The following is a 20,121-nucleotide window of genomic DNA, read 5'->3' on the forward strand; positions in this document are numbered from 1 at the left end:
TTAGATGCTTATTTTCTTTCCTTCGAACATTTTTTGGAACATTAAAAGTATCTTAATTTATTCATCATTTTCAAGCTTTTCTCTTAAACATGTTTAGTTTTTAACGCTCTTTTGATGATTACTTTGTCACTCACTGCTTATCTAGATAAGCACATTTATTTTAATAAATTCTTTCATTTGGATCGTTTTAATTTGCTTTAATAGAATTAAATAGAAGATATTAAAATCCTGATATCGTTCTCCAGAAGGCTGCTGCTAATCAAGTCATTTAATTGCTTCATTCTTTTGTAATATTCTCTTAAATTACCCGCAATCATTTTATTTTAAAAACAATTAGGATTGCTAATTTCGCAAATATAATTTTATTGCTAATGGAAAATTCTTGTTTATTTTTACAAAGAAGCTTTTAGTATATTACAATTATTTTCTTTACTTGGATATCGTTTAAATAAAATAGAGATACACTTCTTAGACTTCTTCGAATTGAAAATTTGAGATTGAAATTAAAACTCGAATTGAATTGAAAATTGAATTGAGGATATGGATAAAAAGTTGTCCCTTCATGGGTTACATTTTTGATATGCTCGTTATGTAGACATTCAAAATTTTGTGTTTTGAATCAATAAAACAAACTTTCCAGTCAACAAAAATTTTTTTCATTAAATTTCAGAGTTACGACAAAATTTCTTTTCTGATATTTTAAAACAATTTTGATAAAAAAAGGTTTAAGCTTCGTTTGGGTTTTATCATTAACATCCATAAAGATTATAAACGATATCTCTGCTTGTAAACAATTTTACATTGGGACAATTAAAATTGTCTATAAAACTTGTTAATTTTTAAACAGTGTCTATAAACTTTTCCTTATTTTTTTAGACATTAACTTTTAGTTATTCTTGGATAAATGTAAAATCCATCATATTTGTGCAAATTAATTGCAAACGTATCGTTGTTGCAATAAAGAAAAGAATATCACAGTATCTGATCAAAGTACCAAACATTTGATACAATTGTAGAAAAAAAAACAGTTTGATGTCATTAAAAAAAATCTAAAAAAAATCATTAAAATAATTTAAAAAAGATAAGCAGTTAAATCATTTTGTAATGCTAATTAAATAAGAATTTTAAATGTTATAGTACTTTTTTTCAATACTTCCGAATATAAAAATTAACAAAACAATTACAAAAAAATAATAAAATAGTTCCAAAAAAAAGCTCAATATCAATAATAATTATATTTATATTTAGTTCAAAACATCTTTAAGATGAAAGGTAAAAATTCTTATAAATATGTCTCAGTTCATATCATATCTTCCGGATTATAATCTTTCCATTTACCGAAAATTAAATAACACGCCTCGGAAACGAGAAATAGCATCTATTTTATGCACGGCACACTTCTTAATATTCTCCAGCAATCAAGCCATTAGCGTGTTAAACCTACAAATTGCACTGCCATTTTGCCTGTTTCCTTTTGTTCTAGAATGCTCCCCAAGTATTCCAGAAGATCTGCCAGAGACCTCCTTTGAGATATCTCTTTTACTAATTATTGTGTATTAGATCTAATGAACCAACAACGCAACCGTGAATCCGACGTAAGTTTGCGCCAGGAGCGCTTTGTTTCGAAACTGCTGATCGAAAGAGATGGCATTAAATGCAGCGAAGCTTTGTTATCCACTGGTAGAAGACCTTTAATTTGGTCGTTAACTTGGCACCCCTAGGCTTGTGTGCGTTTGACATACTGTTTCCAATCTTCGCAGAAGTTGTAAATGTAATACAGCTGGTTTGAAGATGCCTATTGTGCCCCTGGTTAGTTATGTATGGACTGAACATTAATAAATCCCTGTTTCTTGAAGTGGAATAGGTTTAACGTATTACAATTCTGATGTTAACAGGAGTTGTTTCTAGTCATCATTAGTTTAAGGAGGATCTGAATCATAAATATGTCTTTTACGTCGCTCTTCATTTAGTAATAAGCCATGAAATATTGGCTATTGAATATAGATTGATTTTTTAAAATGCACTGTTCTTTTTAAAATTTTTTTTATTTTTCATTTCTTTACAAAATTTTAGATTAAATAACGGAATTAAGTACCGGCACTTTGAGTGATTCGGCCGTAAAATCTTTTTTACCTTAAAATATTATACCGTAATTTTGCAGTAATATTTATGCAGTTAGAGTGATTCAGTTATATAACGGTAATTATTTCTGGTCTTTAATGATTGTGTATCCATGGACGTTTTAGATAGTATTATCAGTCCGTAGATACTCGTTTACAGGTATTATTTAAATTTTTAGATTTAGATTTTCAGATTTTTTAGAAGTATTATCAGGTAGGGTACGTCACTTTTTGTTGTTACATGTTCAGGTAAAAATTGTTTTCACGGTAAAAAGAGTGACACCCTGAATGACAGTAATTTTTACTATAATTTGACCCGGAGCTTTGTGCAGTTTATTAAATAAATAAGTGATCAAAATCCATGCATGCCTTTATGAAGGAACGGTGACTGAGTCAGCATTTAAAAGTCTGGGAGAATGTTTCTACAAACTACTCTAATAGAAAAGTTATGAAAATATGCATGTTAGCGTTCTTTTCGAACATGAAATTTAAATGAAAACTGGGAAGTACATGCAAAAAAGTAAAAATAAATTGGTTTTATAAGTTATTTAAATATAAAGGATTTGCAAAGATTAACCATTTTTATTATTTGAAGAATTCTCCTTAAAAACGAAGTAAAAAATGTATATCCATCAGGAAAAACAAAATAATAGTTAAACAAGGGAGGGGAAAAATGTTAATGCAAAAGCTTCAAGTTACTATTCAGGAAGGCGAGGCTTAAATATTTAAATTAATGTGATGGCTAGAGGAAACTTGAAGCGGCTCTTACTTATCTTTCAATATCTTTTCTGTTTCCACTGACAATCAAGCAGGTTTTGATGTTTTCAATTCCATCTGACTCAGTAGTAGTTCATTAGATTTTAATCGTGTTGTTTTTTTCCCGTTTAAATATTAATTTCAGATCCTCAATATGCCCCTAAATATTTATTTCAGAGCCCGAATTTCACTAAGAGCGAACATTATGGAACAAGCTTCATACAGATCGGTTTCAATCCCTGTTGCTAAATATGTAATCCATAATTAATTGTCTTTTGACCTTATATAAGTTACAAATAACAATAGCAGCATTTTTTAAATGAGTAAAGCATGGTGATGGAACTATTAAATAGTAAATGCTTAAGTGGTTTCTTGTCCGTTTTGCTCTAATTTCTCTAACTTGAAAATCATAAATTTGGTTATAAATTTATGAAGCCCTTAGTTTTATTTGACTATAGTCTTATGTTTAGAATATTTTTTATTCAAAACCAGAGAACAACATGAATAAGTAACGCATAAATGAATTGTAAAGGGATTTAATTTTTCTGGGAATTGAAAAAATATTTGCAGTATTCTCTTAGAATATAAAATGTAATGAAAACTGAGACATGCATGCAAAAAAGTACACAATTATGTTTGAAAAACTGTATAAAAATATGTTGAATAATTTAGTAGTTATTTGTAATAACATACAAAATGGCGCTTGCTCTTCTTAAATTTTATATAAGATTAACATGATATATTCTTTTGTTTTGAAGACAAGCTTCTTGAATTCAAAGTGGAGAGTAAATGTTCGTTTTACCTTGTCTTCCGCGAATAAAATGGACAAAAAACTATCCGTTAACGGTAAAAGAGTTATACTTAGAATAGTTTAAATCAGAATTTGAAATTGATTGTTACAAATAGAAGAGGTTTGTATAAAAAATTGTTTTGGCAAAATTCCAAATACAAGATCCATCATTACCTGGTTATGTTAGACAAATCTAATTCATTTTAAATCCATTATGATGAAAGTTTTCATAAATATGCTAATTCTAATGCTCTTACAACCATGAAATGTAAGAAAATTGGAATTCAATGATGAAATGTAACAAAAAAATTCTTTTTTGCTTGAAACTAATCATTCTAAAAAATAAAAAACAAAACTTCCTCCCACAAAATAAAGAAAATAATCTAATTGTTAAGAGAGACAACTAAGGAATATGTTTTATATTAAACGAAGAAGTCAATAACCAAGTATAAGATTTTTTAAAATACGAAATCAATATTGAATGCTATTTGACATTGTACGATTAAGCTCATATTGTATGTAATAAAAATTTGTTTTGCTCTTAGTTTATAGTACATTGAGCTATTTCTGCGTTTTTCAAATTTTCAAAATCCATCTTTGTAAAATTTTGCAAAAACTCATATAAATGAAAATAATACAGTGCTTTTTGCATAAATCCGAGAATGAAAACGAAATGGAAATTTTTTTATTATTTACATAATAATAAAAATTATTATGATAACAGTAAGTAACTATGATGAAGATGAATAATGTAAATAATAAACAGTTATGATATGCATAAATAACTATGATAATAATGAGAGATAAGGATTCGGTGATAAATAATAATGATACTAAATATAAGGATGATAATAATGTTAAATAAAAAATAGCTTAATTTTGCGAGAAAAAAAGTATGATCATAAATAGAAGAATATGATAGAATGTACTACCGTAAACTGGGGCGAGTCTACCCATCCAGGGGCGAGTCTACCCATTTTGGTTTTATTTAATTTTCACTATTTTAAATTGCAAATAAAATTTTTTTTACCGACGGAGGACTTAGTTCAGACTCTAAGGAAGGTGGCGCTGTAGTAGTTTGATCCATTTTTATTTATTTGGTGTCTTTTTAACCGACCTGTTCAAACGTCTTTTGAGAGATTTGTATTGAAAATCAGCAAACTTATAGTTGGTGCTCCGTAAGTATATTATTATTATTACTATTTTCACTTTGGTTAAGTGATAAACTTATCTAAGACTAAGATTACATTAATTTTATATGAAAAAAAACAAAAAGAATGTAAGTTTTGCTGTTGTAAACAAAAAGCCAGAATTCGCGGGGCGAGTCTACCCACTCGTATTGAGTTTTAATAAAGCATAATAATATAATTTAGAACTTTGTTTATATTAAAATTAAGTCATTTTAAATGCATTTAAGTATATAATTTTAATTCTACATTGATAAATTTATCATTAATAAGAAAATTTATAGGTTAAATATAAATGTAAAGATAAAATATGTTTATTTTACCTATTTTTTTAATTTTTATATAACACAATTAACTTTTTTTATTTAATGCAAGTTAAATAAATTATTATTTATAAATTATTATTACCTCCCAAAAGAATGGGAAAAGGGTTTTTCATGATTCCCAATGTTTGAATTTCGATTTCGTTAATAATATTTAATCATTATTATTTATTAATTATTTAATTGTAAATTTATATTAATTTAAATTTATTTTTATCAACAATAGTCAGAAAAAATGTTATTTTATAATGTTAATGATCATAAAAACAAAACTGCGCTCAAAATGTGATAATCGATCAAATACTCAATTTGTGTTATTTTATGAATAAAAAAATGGAATATATAATAAAGTTATGAATTTTACTTCATAAATATCCTATATAGTAACTAAAATAACAATTTAATAGTAACATTTGATTATTTACAATGTTAACATTCATTTCAGTAGAATGGGTAGACTCGCCCCATTCGAGAGATTTGTCAGCAGTTCTATAAAAATATACAGTAACAGCGTAACTGTTAATATTTTCTAAAATCGATATCACAGCTTTAAAGAGGGATAAATAGCGATTCCGAAACACCTATTGAAAGCCTTTTTTCTTTAATATTTACAAAAGTTTGACCACTTGAAAGTTGACAAACTGAAAAAATGGGTAGACTCGCCCCGGTTTACGGTACTTTTCTATCTTTAAAAGTGAACACAGCGAAAAGGGAGTACTAAAAGTTCGGTAATTTTTACCGAAGCTCTTTAGTAGTTATTTTGGTAAAATTAACAATAAAATATATCTTTATAATATGCGTTAAAATTTGATAAATATGGTAAAATTTAGAAATTTTATCACGAAATTATAGAGCATGGCATAAAAACCATTCGTTTGGCTAAAATTACTTTTTAGTTTAGTATTTTTTACTAAATGTGTGGTGACTGTAATTTTAAAAAACAGGCTTTTCAGTAAACCGTTATCATAAGACTGGAAATTTTTTTAAATGAATGGTTTAAATATCGCATATTTCAGTTTTTTAAACCGGAATTACGGTTTTTTTTAAAACCAAAAATGTCATTTTCATACATAAAGGTAATTTTACCAGTTTTTTTTATCTCGTTATCTTAATGCTAGTTTAATAGAATTCATGAATAATTATCATTATTAAGGAACAAGAACTATTTCAAAGATTATTAACCATCGTACAAAAATGACATTACTTAGTTAAAAAGGCTGAAAATTGAATGATCATGAACACAATGAATGAACAAAAAATGAGCAGGCTGAAAAGGAACAAAGCGAATTCAAACAGGCTGCTATAAGCACATAGCTAGTGATTTTAGATATAATACAAATATATATTTAATAATTAATAAAATGAATTTCTTAAATAATTATTTTTAAAAGAATGCTGTTGTATACACACAAAGGAATTAACACGTTACTACGTGCCCTATACTTGAAAACATATTTTATTTCAATAATAATGTATTTTTAAATTAAAAATTAGTAACATAAGTTTAATAAAAATCAACCACAGCCATAATTTAAGTAGGATTAAAGAAATAAGATGTTTCCTATAACAAATAATTAAGAAAACAAATAAATATTTATCGCATTTTTTACTAAATATTGCTACATAGTTATTTTTTTATATTAATTACTTGCAAATTTAAATCTGTGGTTCAAAATTCATTTTAATATGAAAATCTAACGATCCCCCAAGCATCCAATTAATATTTTTAAAAAAAATTAAAATACTACGAAAGTTAACATTGGTTTAAAATGGCTAACAAGTTTCCGTGAAATAAAAAAAAAATCACGTTTTTCAAAATAAAAATTTTCACACTTGCAAGCAATAATACCTTTTCAAAACGTTAGTAGATTTACTTAATTTTAGTGCCTGGAATATTACATATGTAATTTCCCTTTTAGACAGGAATGTTTCCGATTTTATGTTTACTAAAATATGTAATATGCTTTTTGTTTAATAAACTTCAATACTGATATGTTATGAAAATATGCTGTTATTATTATTCATTAAAGTTTTTTAATGCAATAAAAACCTTTTGTGTGAAGGAAAAGAAAGCTTTTTAATTGAAATTTAAATACCAAAGGAATTAATCGTAGTATATATTAATGAAAAATATGTACATGATTATCGTCTGACAAAGCAATAAAAACTTTCATCGATACGTAGTGTCAGAATAATTTCTCCCTCCTAAACTATTGTTTGAAATATTTTATCACCAGAGGCCATATTACTTTCAACTCGAATTTTGAAGACAAATTAATACAGAAAGTTAATCGCAAGAAAATTTATAAACTTCAATAATAATAAACAAATGCCTGCTTTATATACTTTAATTTTTAACTTTTGAAATTTTTAAACATACCATCCTAATGCTATTACTTAAATTTAAAACCGTTAATTTTCGAACGAATACTTATCAGATTTTAAGAGCTACATTTGAACTGAATTCTATATAAAGACGATAAAACTATTATTTAGAAACGGTACAATACATTTATCTAAAGTAAATATTTCGGAATAAAACTCTTGACTCTTTGATTTTAAACCGAAGCAACTCTACGCTTTGTTGTCAAACTAACTGAGTTTTGAGAAAGCTTTCGTTGCCATCCTTCAACAACAAAGAACAGAAAGTAAATTAATGTGTCTCTCTTAAAAGAGCGTTAACTCGTGCTAACAAAAGCCGATACGCATTAGTCTGAAAGCAGACTATTTTAAGGAAAAGTTTACATTAATGACTTCCATAGTTCTATCCACCCAGCGAAAGAGTTCAGTTTACAGATTCGACGTAACGCTTAAGCACAACCGATAACGTCTCGTCTAAGCCTAAATAATAATAAAAGGCGCATAAGGTAGTGTTGCCATTTTCATTTTTCTTAATTTTCTAGCTTTAATGGAATTCTTGATTCGATTTGCTTGACTGTTCTTGTGTTCTGAAGGTGAAGATTTAAACAGGTATTTAAATACGTCAGTGAAAGAGTTTTGGTAGAAAAAATTCTATTATAGGAACGGGAGGAAATTTCCTTTAAAGCTTAATGAAAATTTTAAATGTTAACAGAAAATAAGTAGGTGGTAATTACTTTATGCGTAATGTTCTTGTACAAAAAGCAAATTGAAATTTGCAGAAAATAATTTAATTCTTTATTTATTTTCATTTTGTTTGGAATAATTGGAATCTTATGTAATAACAGGACGATGTATTTATGATTTAATAAATATATTCATGAATATTTCACGTAAATTAGTCTTGAAAATGAATTTTTTATAAGATAGTTTAACGTGATATTATCAGCTCTATTCATTATAAGATAAAATAAGATAATTCACATTAATATCACTCATATATTTTGAAATAATGAAAAAGTATTCATCATTTAAAAATGTTTCATAAAATAATTGGTGTAATTTCAAATTTACACCAATAGACGACAATTTAAGAATATTTTTCGACTTGTTTTCAATGAATAAATTTATAAATAAATAATTAAATAAATAAATAAAAATAAAAAAATAGTAAAAAATAAATAAAAAATTACGCTTAGAGGCCTTAACTTGAATGAAATCTTTAAATTTAAATTGTTGACAGACAATTAGCTCAAAGATTTAGAGAAGTTATTAAACCTTTTAAAAAAATTGACCAATTGGCAAGATTTTTCTAAAAAAAATGAAAATCTTTAAAACTAATAAGTAATTCTTAACTTTTGCATTTTTTAATGAGCTTAAGTAATACAGCATTAGTGCAATTTTTGAAATGTTAGAAAATTAGTTCTCAAGCTCTTTTTATTTTCTCATAACTGTTGCCTTTCTTTAAAGTGGCATTTTGTGCAGTTTGAAATAAGTAGGCAAAACTTAACCAAACATTGAAGAATAACTGTTACGAAACCATAATAGTTATAAAAATAGCATATTATTTGATAAAAAGATTTATTTCATACAACGAAAGAGCCTTCAAAGAGCGTTGCCAATGAGTAACTTGCTACGTATATACTTGAATATTTAGGGACACCAGGATTGCATCCAAGGCATGTAGCTCTCGCGGGTAGAACCTAATTAAATGATTTTAAATGTAACAAAGAACATCTTAATTGTAAACTGAATACCGCTAAAAAGAAAAAGGAAAAAATTAGCTTTCAGCTCAAGTTTTGCTGATAAATTTAAGCAGACGATCAACAGGTTTTACGGTTTAAAGCACATCTTTTAGTTCGAAGCCTTCAATAGTTATAGATTATCAGTCTGAAAATTAGTATAGTCTTAAATATAGCAATTTCTGTTTTGTACATCAAGTAAAAAAAAGTATGCTCTAAGCTATCAGAAACTGGTAAAATTTACAGTGTTTCTGGCTTTATGAGAATACCAAGAAACTCGGTAGTTTTTATCGAATTTCTTTGGCAATGATTTTGGTAAAGTTAGCAATGGTTTTGAAATATGGTTTTGTATGGTTATGTATGGTTTTAATATGGTTTTGAAATATGTGATGAAATTTGGAAAATTTGGTATAATTCTCCAATTTAATCATGATATCTTACAGCATGGCAGAAACATTTATTCAATTGAATTTACTTGTATTATCAGTTTTGTATTTTTTCACGAAATGTGCAGTAATAAGAGCAATATTTTTTAAAACCAGAACTTCCGGTAAACTGTTCAAATATGCGAGGAAAAATTTATCAATTGAATATTTTAAATACGTATACTTTATTTTTAATACCAAATTTTTTTACTGGAAATAGTATTAATATACAGTACAGTAATTATATCAGAATATATTCCTCCATGCTGATATTCTGACTTGGAACAAAATTAAATATGGCTTTTTTTAGAGGAGGAGTTTGGGCCTGCCAATGAACTAGCATTTCAGGACTGTGACGCCAACTATAACGTCAGAAAAGCATTTTAATTATTTTTGGTCCCTGATTTATTTTGCGAATCGATAAAATGATAAAAAGAAAATGGTTGAAACAAATCAATTTATTTAACAGCATTTATTGAAAGAATCGCAGTCGTTAAAAGAATTCTAATAATTTTAATTCGTGTTTCACCTAAATTATATATGTTATTTTTTAATATAATAGTTTTTCGAAATAATTTAACAAATATAATTCAATTTAGAATGTTAAAAAGAAAATAATTATTAAGCTTCTAATATTTCTAATTAAGATAAGGTTTTTTTACTGTTCATTTGTTATTTTAAATTTTCTGGTACTTACAGAATAGTTAATATAAAATTCATTCTCCTTATTTATATCATTATTCCTGTTAAAATTGCAATTTCGAATTGATTCTCCTTCTGTCTTATTCTCAAAATATTTTTTTCTTTATAACTTTTAATTTAATTTCTATTTAATTAGAGGTAGTAATTGGTAAATTTATTAATTTATTTTCATTCGAACACTGTGCATTTTCAGCTTTTGTTAATTTTTATTAATTGCAATGACTTAAGCCTTGACAAAACAACATTGAAAATAACCAAATCCATATGCAAGAACACAAAAACTATATATTTATTGGATTTCACTAAATAATAATTCACTGTAATCTATCTTTATTTAATATTTCATAAATGAAAAGTGTAAAATTTTAAATTATTTGTGAAATTTGCTTTCATTAAAACTCATAAAATTTTTATATTCATTTTTCCATACACCAAAAAAACACCCTATTAGATTTACAGCATTTCTAAAAAAATCCTATTAAAATTCCTGAAAGATAAATTAGACAGTAAAACAATGCAACTAGGATTTACAAAGCATTTAAACCGGAATTTAAAATGAATAAACAAACATAATGACTCTTGTGAGACACATTTTTAATTCGCATTTTAAAAATTTACTTGTATTTTATTACAAATTTTGAACCTTTTCTAAAATAATGTATTATTTTTACATTTGAACGATTTATATAGTTTAGAAATGAAAATAAGTCTTTATAACAATATAGTCTGGAAGTGACAGAATTGAATTCAAGCATTTTTATGAAAAAATGATATATAAATGGTACATTATAATAAATACTCAATGTCGAAATAATAGAAATATTATATTTAGGAAATTTCGCATTGTAGTTAAAGCACATTATATTAACAAATCAGATTTTTATTTTTTATTATTATAAAATTTGGCATGGTCTAAATCATTAAAAACGAGTTATTGCAGACGTATTTGTATAGTTTTGTTTGATACTTTTAAATTTTAGATATTATATTAGTGAAAACATTAAGACTATAGAATGTATGTGTGCGTTTGTGATGTTTTTGCTTAGTGTCAGTTTAAATTCATGTTTTGAGACATTTTATTAATATTTCACAAAATGTTTATAAAAAACTAACATCACATTAAATAAAATTTTCAATTTATAGAAGAGCCTCTTTAAAACAAATGATTCTCATTTTTTGCACCTTTCTTTAGAATAATAATTCTTGATGAAAAAAATACGAATGCCATTTTATTCTTATTGTTAGCTTTTTTTATAGTTTTATTCAACGTTATAGTGCTCAATATATATGTTGCCAGACGTCTGGGAGGATATAATATAATATAATATAATATAATATAATATAATATAATATAATATAATATAATATAATATAATATAGCATAACATAACATAACATAACATAACATAACATAACATAACATAACATAACATAACATAATATAATATAATATAATATAATATAATATAATATAATATAATATAATATAATATAATATAATATAATATAATATAATATAATATAATATAATATAATATAATATAATATAATATAATATAATATAATATAATATAATGTAATATAATATAATGGAAGATAATAAGACTAGCTGAATACCCGTTCTTCGTACGGGGTGAATAAAGAATAAGTAAGGAATCAATCAATCAATACTGAATGCTAAATCAATACTACGGAATCATGCTCATAACCGAAATTTTTAGGAGAATTAATGAATCGGAAAAACTAACGAAAAAGAGGTTGCATCTATATTAGTATGTTTAATATAACATAGCTGTCTTAGCATAACTTACAGCTTTTATTTTAATCGTAACATAACTAATTCACATCAGTTTTTAGTCATTAGCATACATGATTTTTTTTCAAATTAGGCAGTGGTAAATAAAATAAAGCAAAGAATTATTAGTCCCGCCATCTAATAAATTGGTAATAAAATAGTTCGGATACAACTTTTTTTTCTTTCTGAAAATGTCACTAACCTGGTTCTTCCACTAAGATTTTCAATAATTATAGCTAAAATTGTTATTTCTTTTTATTTAACATTACTTTTTTTAATAATATTATTATTTTATTTTTTATTATTTGATATCTATTGCCCTTTTCGGTGGCTTTACATTATTGAAGTAAGCAAAACTCGTTTTTTTATAATTCATCTCATTATGTATTTTGCATCACTAGGCAGGATGCTATTGCTGACGGCCAACTCATAATGGGCAAAATTTACCACTATCAAGTAATTTTCTCGGGAACATATCCTTTTCGAGGGGATAATAAACTGAGCAACTAAAAGACACATAGGAAAAATGAGAAAAAAATTCTGAAACATATTTTATAAACATTTTTATGCTATATCATCAATTTAATGTTTGTTAAAGCTTTGATTCTAGGCGGTGTTGATTGAATACATTCGTGTATTTATTTTATTTATTTTGTGTCTGGCAAGAGAACATCCTCTTTAATGTGTGAGGTTTATACAATCATTAGCTACTACGATCATTTATTCAGTTTTATGATATAAAACTGCTCTGCGTTCGTGTTTTTTTCTCAGAAATTGAATTAGCCCTTTAAAATAATTAAGCGTTTATCGCATTTGTTTGAGACATAAAATCATATTTTCTTTATTCCTGAATTCAGGAAACTTGATTTGTTAAGCAAGGCGAATAATAGTTGATGGAAATTTTCTTCCCTTTTTTGTAATAGATTGGTGTAGTGCAAGGAGGAGGCTAATAGTTAAGTTTTAAATTTAAGAGCGTAAATTTTTTTAATTCTTTACAACGGATTGGTATGATGCCTGGAAAATTCTAGATCATTAAGCGCTATAAAAGCCTTGGTATAACTTTGGAAGGATGCTAATAAAGTGCTAAATTTAAAAGTGTAATGCCAGGAAGACGCTGAATAGTTTAATAATACAACACATATAAAAATGTGTAAATTTAAAGTGTAACTTTATACAATTTGTTGGATAAATATTTGATTCTATAATAAAGGTTATTAATTTTAAATGAGATGTTTCACATAAAACCTGTGATAATCATAATGATAACTTGGTCTATTAATCCCCTTGAGTCTTTCGATAGCAAAACTAATTTTTTGCAAGGCGAATTATTTTTTCAATTGCTTGTTTCATATTTTCCCTTCTTTATACATTATATATTTTTTGTGTGCTTAATTTGCAAACTGCGAATGTGAGAATTAAATAACCATCCTTACGATATGCACGAAATATATTTCATTGTTGATAGAAGCTTTGATACACATTAAACAGATTACTCCTGGGAATTTTTTTACCGAAACATTTTTCTAAGCACATATTACAGCAAAGAAAAAGAAAACAATATCTACTATCGAAACAGGTGAATATATTTTTAACACGCACTTCTTTGTACCACTATCACATAATTGAAAGGCGATCAGGCAGTTTTTGGAAAAGTGAATCTGTATCAAAACGGACTTTTAAGAAAACTGATGCGGCTTACGTAAACATTTATTTTTAAAAATTAATAAAATAAGAATATTATACAGGTCGCTTAAGTGAAAGCAACTTTTTATCTAAGAGCAGATATGATTTGGGAATTATCATATCAGGATTTTGTTACATTGTTTTTTGTTATTTCTGTTGAATACTTTTGATTTCAGTATTTATTTTAAAAGAAACTGAAAATATCGTTAAGTTAAGTATATTTTAGTAGTTTTTTTTCGTTTGATCAATTGTCTCAGAAAAATGTTTCGTTAATACTTTTGAAATGGTTATTAACTACGTTCAACTATTGTTTGTCTTTAAATTTTAATTTTTCTTCTTCTTTAAGACAAAAATGTGTAAGAGTAAAAAGTTTATTTAGTATATGATGAGTCAATCTGCATTAAAACTTACGTTCAAAAATATTGATTACTTTTTGTTTTTCTTTAAAAAATAGCAATTTAATTTCATTAAATTAGAATGAAATAAGAATGGTGTACAAGTCGCCTTAAAAAAGAGATTGTTTTTAATTAAGAGATATGCTTTGGGAGTTATCATTCTTGTATTTTTTTCATATTGTTTTCTGTTATCTCTGATGAATTCTTTTGTTTTAAATACTTCGTTTTGACTTAACTGAAGAAATCGATCCGTTAAATATATTTTCTTCAGAGTTTCTTTTTCTTTTGAGTTTTTTACGTGGTCTCAGGAAAATGTTTCGTTAAGTACTTTTGAAATGGGTATTTAATTACGTTCAATTATTGTTTACTTTATAAATTTGCATTTAATTTTCTTTAAAACAAAAATGTGTAAGACTTAACAGGTTATTTAATAACGTCTGCACAGTTTAGAAAAAATCTCTTCAGCTAATCTGTTCGTAGATTATATCATAAACAACCCAATTCTTGTATAATTACCATACTATATGGCTGTGACATTTCTGGTAAAAAGAAAGCATAATTCTGGCACTAAAATCAAAATATGCAGCATTTAAACCTTCATTCCATCATTTTCCCATTTATATGCTAACGGTTTAGATGAAATTCTGATTTTCAAGTTTATAGTTTTTATTACTACACATTGAGAAAAAGAATACAAATATATTTAATCGAATGGATAGTTTTTGTGCCGTGATTTAAGGTATCATGATATAATTACCATATTTACAAACTATTATCAAAATCAAATAAAAAAACCCATATTTTATCATTAATTTTACTGAAATCATAACAAAACTAAATATTGCCAAGCTTTTTTGATATTTCCAAAGAGCCAAAAACACGATAAATTTTACTATATTCTGGTAGTTTTGATAATATTTTTTCTCAGTGTACACTAAGATATAGTCGGTATTCCATAATGAATACGTCTTAAATTCCGAGGCCTGATTGATCTGATACTATGCTGATACTCATGCTGATTGGGAGCCCCAATGCCTTCAGTTACAATATAATTTACTTTGAAAATTTCACTCTCGCATCAAAAAGGAATGCTGAAATTATTTTCCAGTGCTTTATTTGTCCTGTTGGAGGAATTATAAAGCTTTATAAAGCATGTCTTACGAATGTATAAAAATAATTTTTAATAAAAAGGAATATAAATTAATTTTTACACCTCACTAAGCTGGAAAAATCAGCTTGAGTCAAATATTACGATCTTGGTATAATGTTTTTAAAATAAATAGTACTAAAAAAATCAAATGACGCTTCAAGTATGAACTTCATATGAACAGTACTGGTATTAGCACTTTAAATAGTTTGGGAAAGAATGCATCTCTATTTAAACTTTTATAAACGTCTTAATTTCCATTATCCTAATATTATCATTTTAAATAGTTGAAAACTGAAAATTATTTGTTAACAATTAACTGTAATTAGCAGTGAAAATTATCTGTTAAACTGTAACAATTATCGTAATTATAGTTAACCAGATAACAGCAATATAAAAAATAAAAAGCTAAAAACATCTGCATTAAAACTTCGACAATGTTCTTAATATTCATTATCATAGTATTACCATTTTAAATGATTAAAAATTGAAACATATTATCTATTTATACATAAGTTTTAAAATTCAATTATAGTTAATCATTCTAGTATTTTCATTTCAAATAATTGAAAACTGAAAAGAAATCTGTAATTCAATAAAAATCTCAATGAAAATTCTGTAGAATTGTATTTAAAATTTCAAAATCGATTAAAAAAGTTTATTAAAAACTTCACCATATCTATAGTCAAGTTTTATTTTTTAGTTGTAATTTTCACCGTTTTCTCGCTGAGACAAGATTCATAATACTGAGACACAAATTCAGAGTGTTTTTTTATGTGAAAAAAAAGAAAAGCGAAAAATCTTTCCAGGTGAGTTGTGTGACTGTTAAAAAATATGCTACTTCTTAATGTTTCATAGATAACACCTGCTTAAATAAAAATAAATAAAAAAAGTAGTTGAAATCTCATCCTTTTATCTTCTATAGGCATATGAATTTGATAATGAAACTTGCCTCTTATCTCGACTTGCCTTAAGAGTTGTGTCGTCAGCAGTTTTTTTTATTGATGTTTCCTTCGCGTGAACTGCGAATTACTTGGCGATTTGTTTCATTCTTTAGAATATGATGGTTTACGTACACGTTTCTTTTTCCAACAAAACTTTAACATGAGTCTAAAGAAGAAATTGAACGCTGTAAGTCAAGTAATTTATTTTAGTGGATATGCGATACAGCGGTAATACTTACGAAGTTCCAACATACGGGTCGTCAAAAATCAAACCAAATGATCATCACAGCTTTTCAGAAATCAAAAAGTAAATTATTAATCGTTTTTAAAGCTTGAATATTTGTGTTAAAAATATATATTGTACCGAATCGTAAAGAATATTATTCAGTTTAGCAATCTAATCATACATGTTTTGTGTAAATATACTCGCTGCTGTAGTTTGTTTATAACTTAAAACATTTGTTTGCCTTACGTTTTTCGGATTAATTAACAAAATTTTTTCTCCTAACTTTTGCTGTTTCTTCGCGCAATAAGATAATGAACCAGTTTAGCTAACTATGTAGCCATATGGAGTTTCGTGATCAAGCAACAGATCTTGTTGTTAGGAAATTGAATGTGATAGAAGATGTTCATGAGATTCGAAGTAAGATTTCGAATTTATAATTATAAGTTTCTTAAGCAATTTTTCAATTTTCAAGTATATTTAAATGGGATACAAATCAAATCTGCTTTTGAAGTTCAAATATACCTTGTAAAAAATGCCTGTAAAAAAAAAACTTCAATAATTCTGCATTTTTTCTACAAAAACGTTCTGTTCTCTAAAACTACAGAAAAATCATAATCTGCCAAAAAAGACATTTCAGTTAAAAAATAAAACCTATAGCCATTGATACAGATTGTGTCTGTTAGCACAAATTTTATTAGTTTTCAATATGAATCTAAATCAATATGAATCTAAACGAATTTCAATATGAATCTAAACGACGAAAAAATTAATAAATTGAAACAGACGCCCACCAGCTTGTATAGTGGTCAAGGAGTTGGTTTCGTACCAGATAGGGACAAGGGTTCGAATCTCGCTACGGAACGTCTGAACTTGAGAGAAAAAAATAAAAATTCTGCACCGATTCTCTCAAACTTGATGGTTATCGATGCCTGAAAAATCGTGGAAAAATTTCTGCAAAAAATGAAATATTTAAAAAATTACTCCAAGCTTTAAAAATCATTTTCATTATTTAAAACAGAGGGTAAACAGAAAAAGGCCAAATTTTTCTACCGTAACCTTACCTAGGGAAAAAATCTGGCGCATACATTTAGCATGTGAGGAGGGCACACTTATTGTTTTTAGAAGACTTTTCGTTCATTTTAAGTTTTATTTATGTATGCATATTTATTTTTTATATAGTATTTGTATATTTATATACTTATGTATAAAACGTAAAATTGACGAACAGTTTTCTAACAACAAAAAGTGCACCCCCTCCCTCACGACACGACAATGGTGTGTACCGATATTTTCTGTAGAAAGTTTTGTCAACGTGTTTTTTCTGTAGCATACGGATAAGTCTGAAACTTTTTTTTTCGTTTGAATCGAATTTAATATTAATAAAAGATTACAGTTAAAGAAATATTTTAGAGATTTATTCAAATTTAATAGTAATATTACGGAATATTTTAGTTGTAAGATGTGGGTGCTTATAATAAAAATATGTTCTTCCAGAAATCAAAACGAATTCATTCGTATTTAAGTTTATGATGTAATATGGAGTGACGAACCTTTTAAAAATGCTGTAAATAAAACGTTTATAAGGTACTTTCAATATAAACTGCAATAAAAAATATATTTGCTACACATAATATTTGTTTCTGAAACCTTAACTAATTTGTCTTAAGAGAGAAATATTTTTGGGCAATAAAAATACGCTGGAAAAGCACCAGAAAGTGTCAAAAAGTGCCAAAACTACCTGAATAAGGTAACATTTTACCATGCTTCTGGATCTATTAGAACACCAAAAAGTCTGTAAGTCTGTAAATTTTACCAGAGCGCCTTAATAAAGATTTTGGTAAAATTAACAGATTTGTGATAAAATTTGGTAAATGCGGTAAAATTTGGTAACTTAATTATGATACCTTAGAGCATGGTTATCAAAAACATTTATTTGGAAAAATCTACTTTTCAGCTTTGTATTTTTTTACTATATGTGTGGTAATAAGAACTATAATTTTCAAAACCGGAATTTCCGACAAACCGTTAACATATGAACGGAAAAACTACCAAGTGAATGGTTTAGGTTCCGTATACTTTGTTTTTATCAACTAAAAATTAAAAAAAAAATGTTTTTTTTTTAACCTGAAATATCAGAAATGTTACCATACAGTACAGTAATTTTACCAGAATGGTTTTCTCCGTGTAAACTTTTTTTAAAAAAAGTTTCTCTATTCAATTATTTTATATTCGCTAACACTTAAAAGACATAATTCAAAAATATTGTATTGCAAATTCTTTAATTTTTGAACTTTTACTAGTGCTAATTACAGTTTTTTAAAATTTTCTTAACGAATATTTAAAAAAAAATGGTTCTCTTCTTCAAAATTTATGTTAATGAGCTAATGCACTGAAAAAACCGCAAACTAGGTTTTAGCGTTAAAAGATTTTATCTCCGTGTGTTACAGATTTTCATTTAAGAATGTGTCAAAAGAACTAATAAGTTTTGTCATTTTTCTTCAATGAAAGCACCAAAGAAAACTTCTCGTGGCCGCAGAAAAGAAAATATTGATTTAGATAAAATGAACTATTTTTTTTTCAAAATGTAGTATACTTTTGAGACATTAAGATGTACACAAAGTTTAATGCATAAAACTTAATATTTAGTATGTAATATATGGATTACTGTCTTGCTGTATATTTATATACTAAACCTATTGAATTGTGCTTAACAATTATTGATAAATTTAATATAAGTGTTTTATCAAAATTTTAGTGATGTGGTTTTTCTAGTCGCATATCAAGTATGCTAATTTCTATTAAAGAAAGTCTATTTGATTCCGATCTCACACTGTTTTCTAACTTGATTTAGAAATGCATGATTATCGAGGTTACTATTTAACTTATATCAAGAATGTATTAATATGATGGATAATTTGTCCCCAGAATAAAATGATATAATGGTAAAAAGAAAACATTATGTAACAAAATAGTTAATAAAAACGTGGTTTTTAAAACAAAGTACGTTTAATTGTAATAAAAGCGGGCTTCTATGATAATGAAAAATTAAATAAAACCCTATAAAAAGTTTTATCATGCATTGTTAAGCCCATTAAATTTTGACATTTGAGTTTGCGTAAATGTCACATATAGTGAGGATCTGGAACCCAAATATTTAAGAAAAGGAACGAAACGGCACGTTTATTGAGAGAAAGTGCGTTTTTGTGTTTTTCTGTTCATTAAAACATTATCTGCTCAAATACTTTAATTTATTAAAGGTTAGTTCGTCTATTCATTAAGATTGTGTTTTAGTATGGGAAATTTCAACTTTTAGATCATAGAAAAAAAGTATGGTCAGCACAACGATAATAAGGTAAAATCTACCTTGTTTCTGTCCCTATAAAAACACTAAAAAGCTCAGTAGTTTGTGAAGGGCTTTCGTAATGATTTTGGTAAAATTAACAATAAAATTTTGTTTTATGATATGTGATAAAATTTTATAGTTTCATCATGGGCATGTCATTTGAACCATTTATTATGTTAAATTTA

At 26.3% G+C, this 20,121-nt stretch overlaps 1 protein-coding gene across 8 annotated transcripts in view; it reads left to right on the forward strand.

The window, feature by feature from the left end:
- LOC107443568 (putative polypeptide N-acetylgalactosaminyltransferase 9) overlaps positions 1-20,121 on the forward strand; it is a 293,596-nt gene that overhangs the window by 25,279 nt on the left and 248,196 nt on the right. Inside the window, exon 1 of one of the 8 annotated variants that reach the window (XM_087159126.1) lies at positions 16,404-16,554. The exons of 5 other annotated variants lie outside the window; for them this stretch is intronic. The gene's annotated coding sequence lies outside the window, so the exon portion shown is untranslated. Of the gene's footprint in view, positions 1-16,403; positions 16,675-20,121 lie in introns of those variants that run through there. 2 more of the 8 variants (XM_087159125.1, XM_087159122.1) reach the window with 2 other exon arrangements.

This window comes from Parasteatoda tepidariorum, chromosome 3 (genome assembly GCF_982258835.1).
Source record: "Parasteatoda tepidariorum strain Cologne lab strain chromosome 3, Ptep-v5.0, whole genome shotgun sequence".
In the NCBI taxonomy this organism is placed as follows: Eukaryota; Metazoa; Arthropoda; class Arachnida; order Araneae; family Theridiidae; genus Parasteatoda; species Parasteatoda tepidariorum.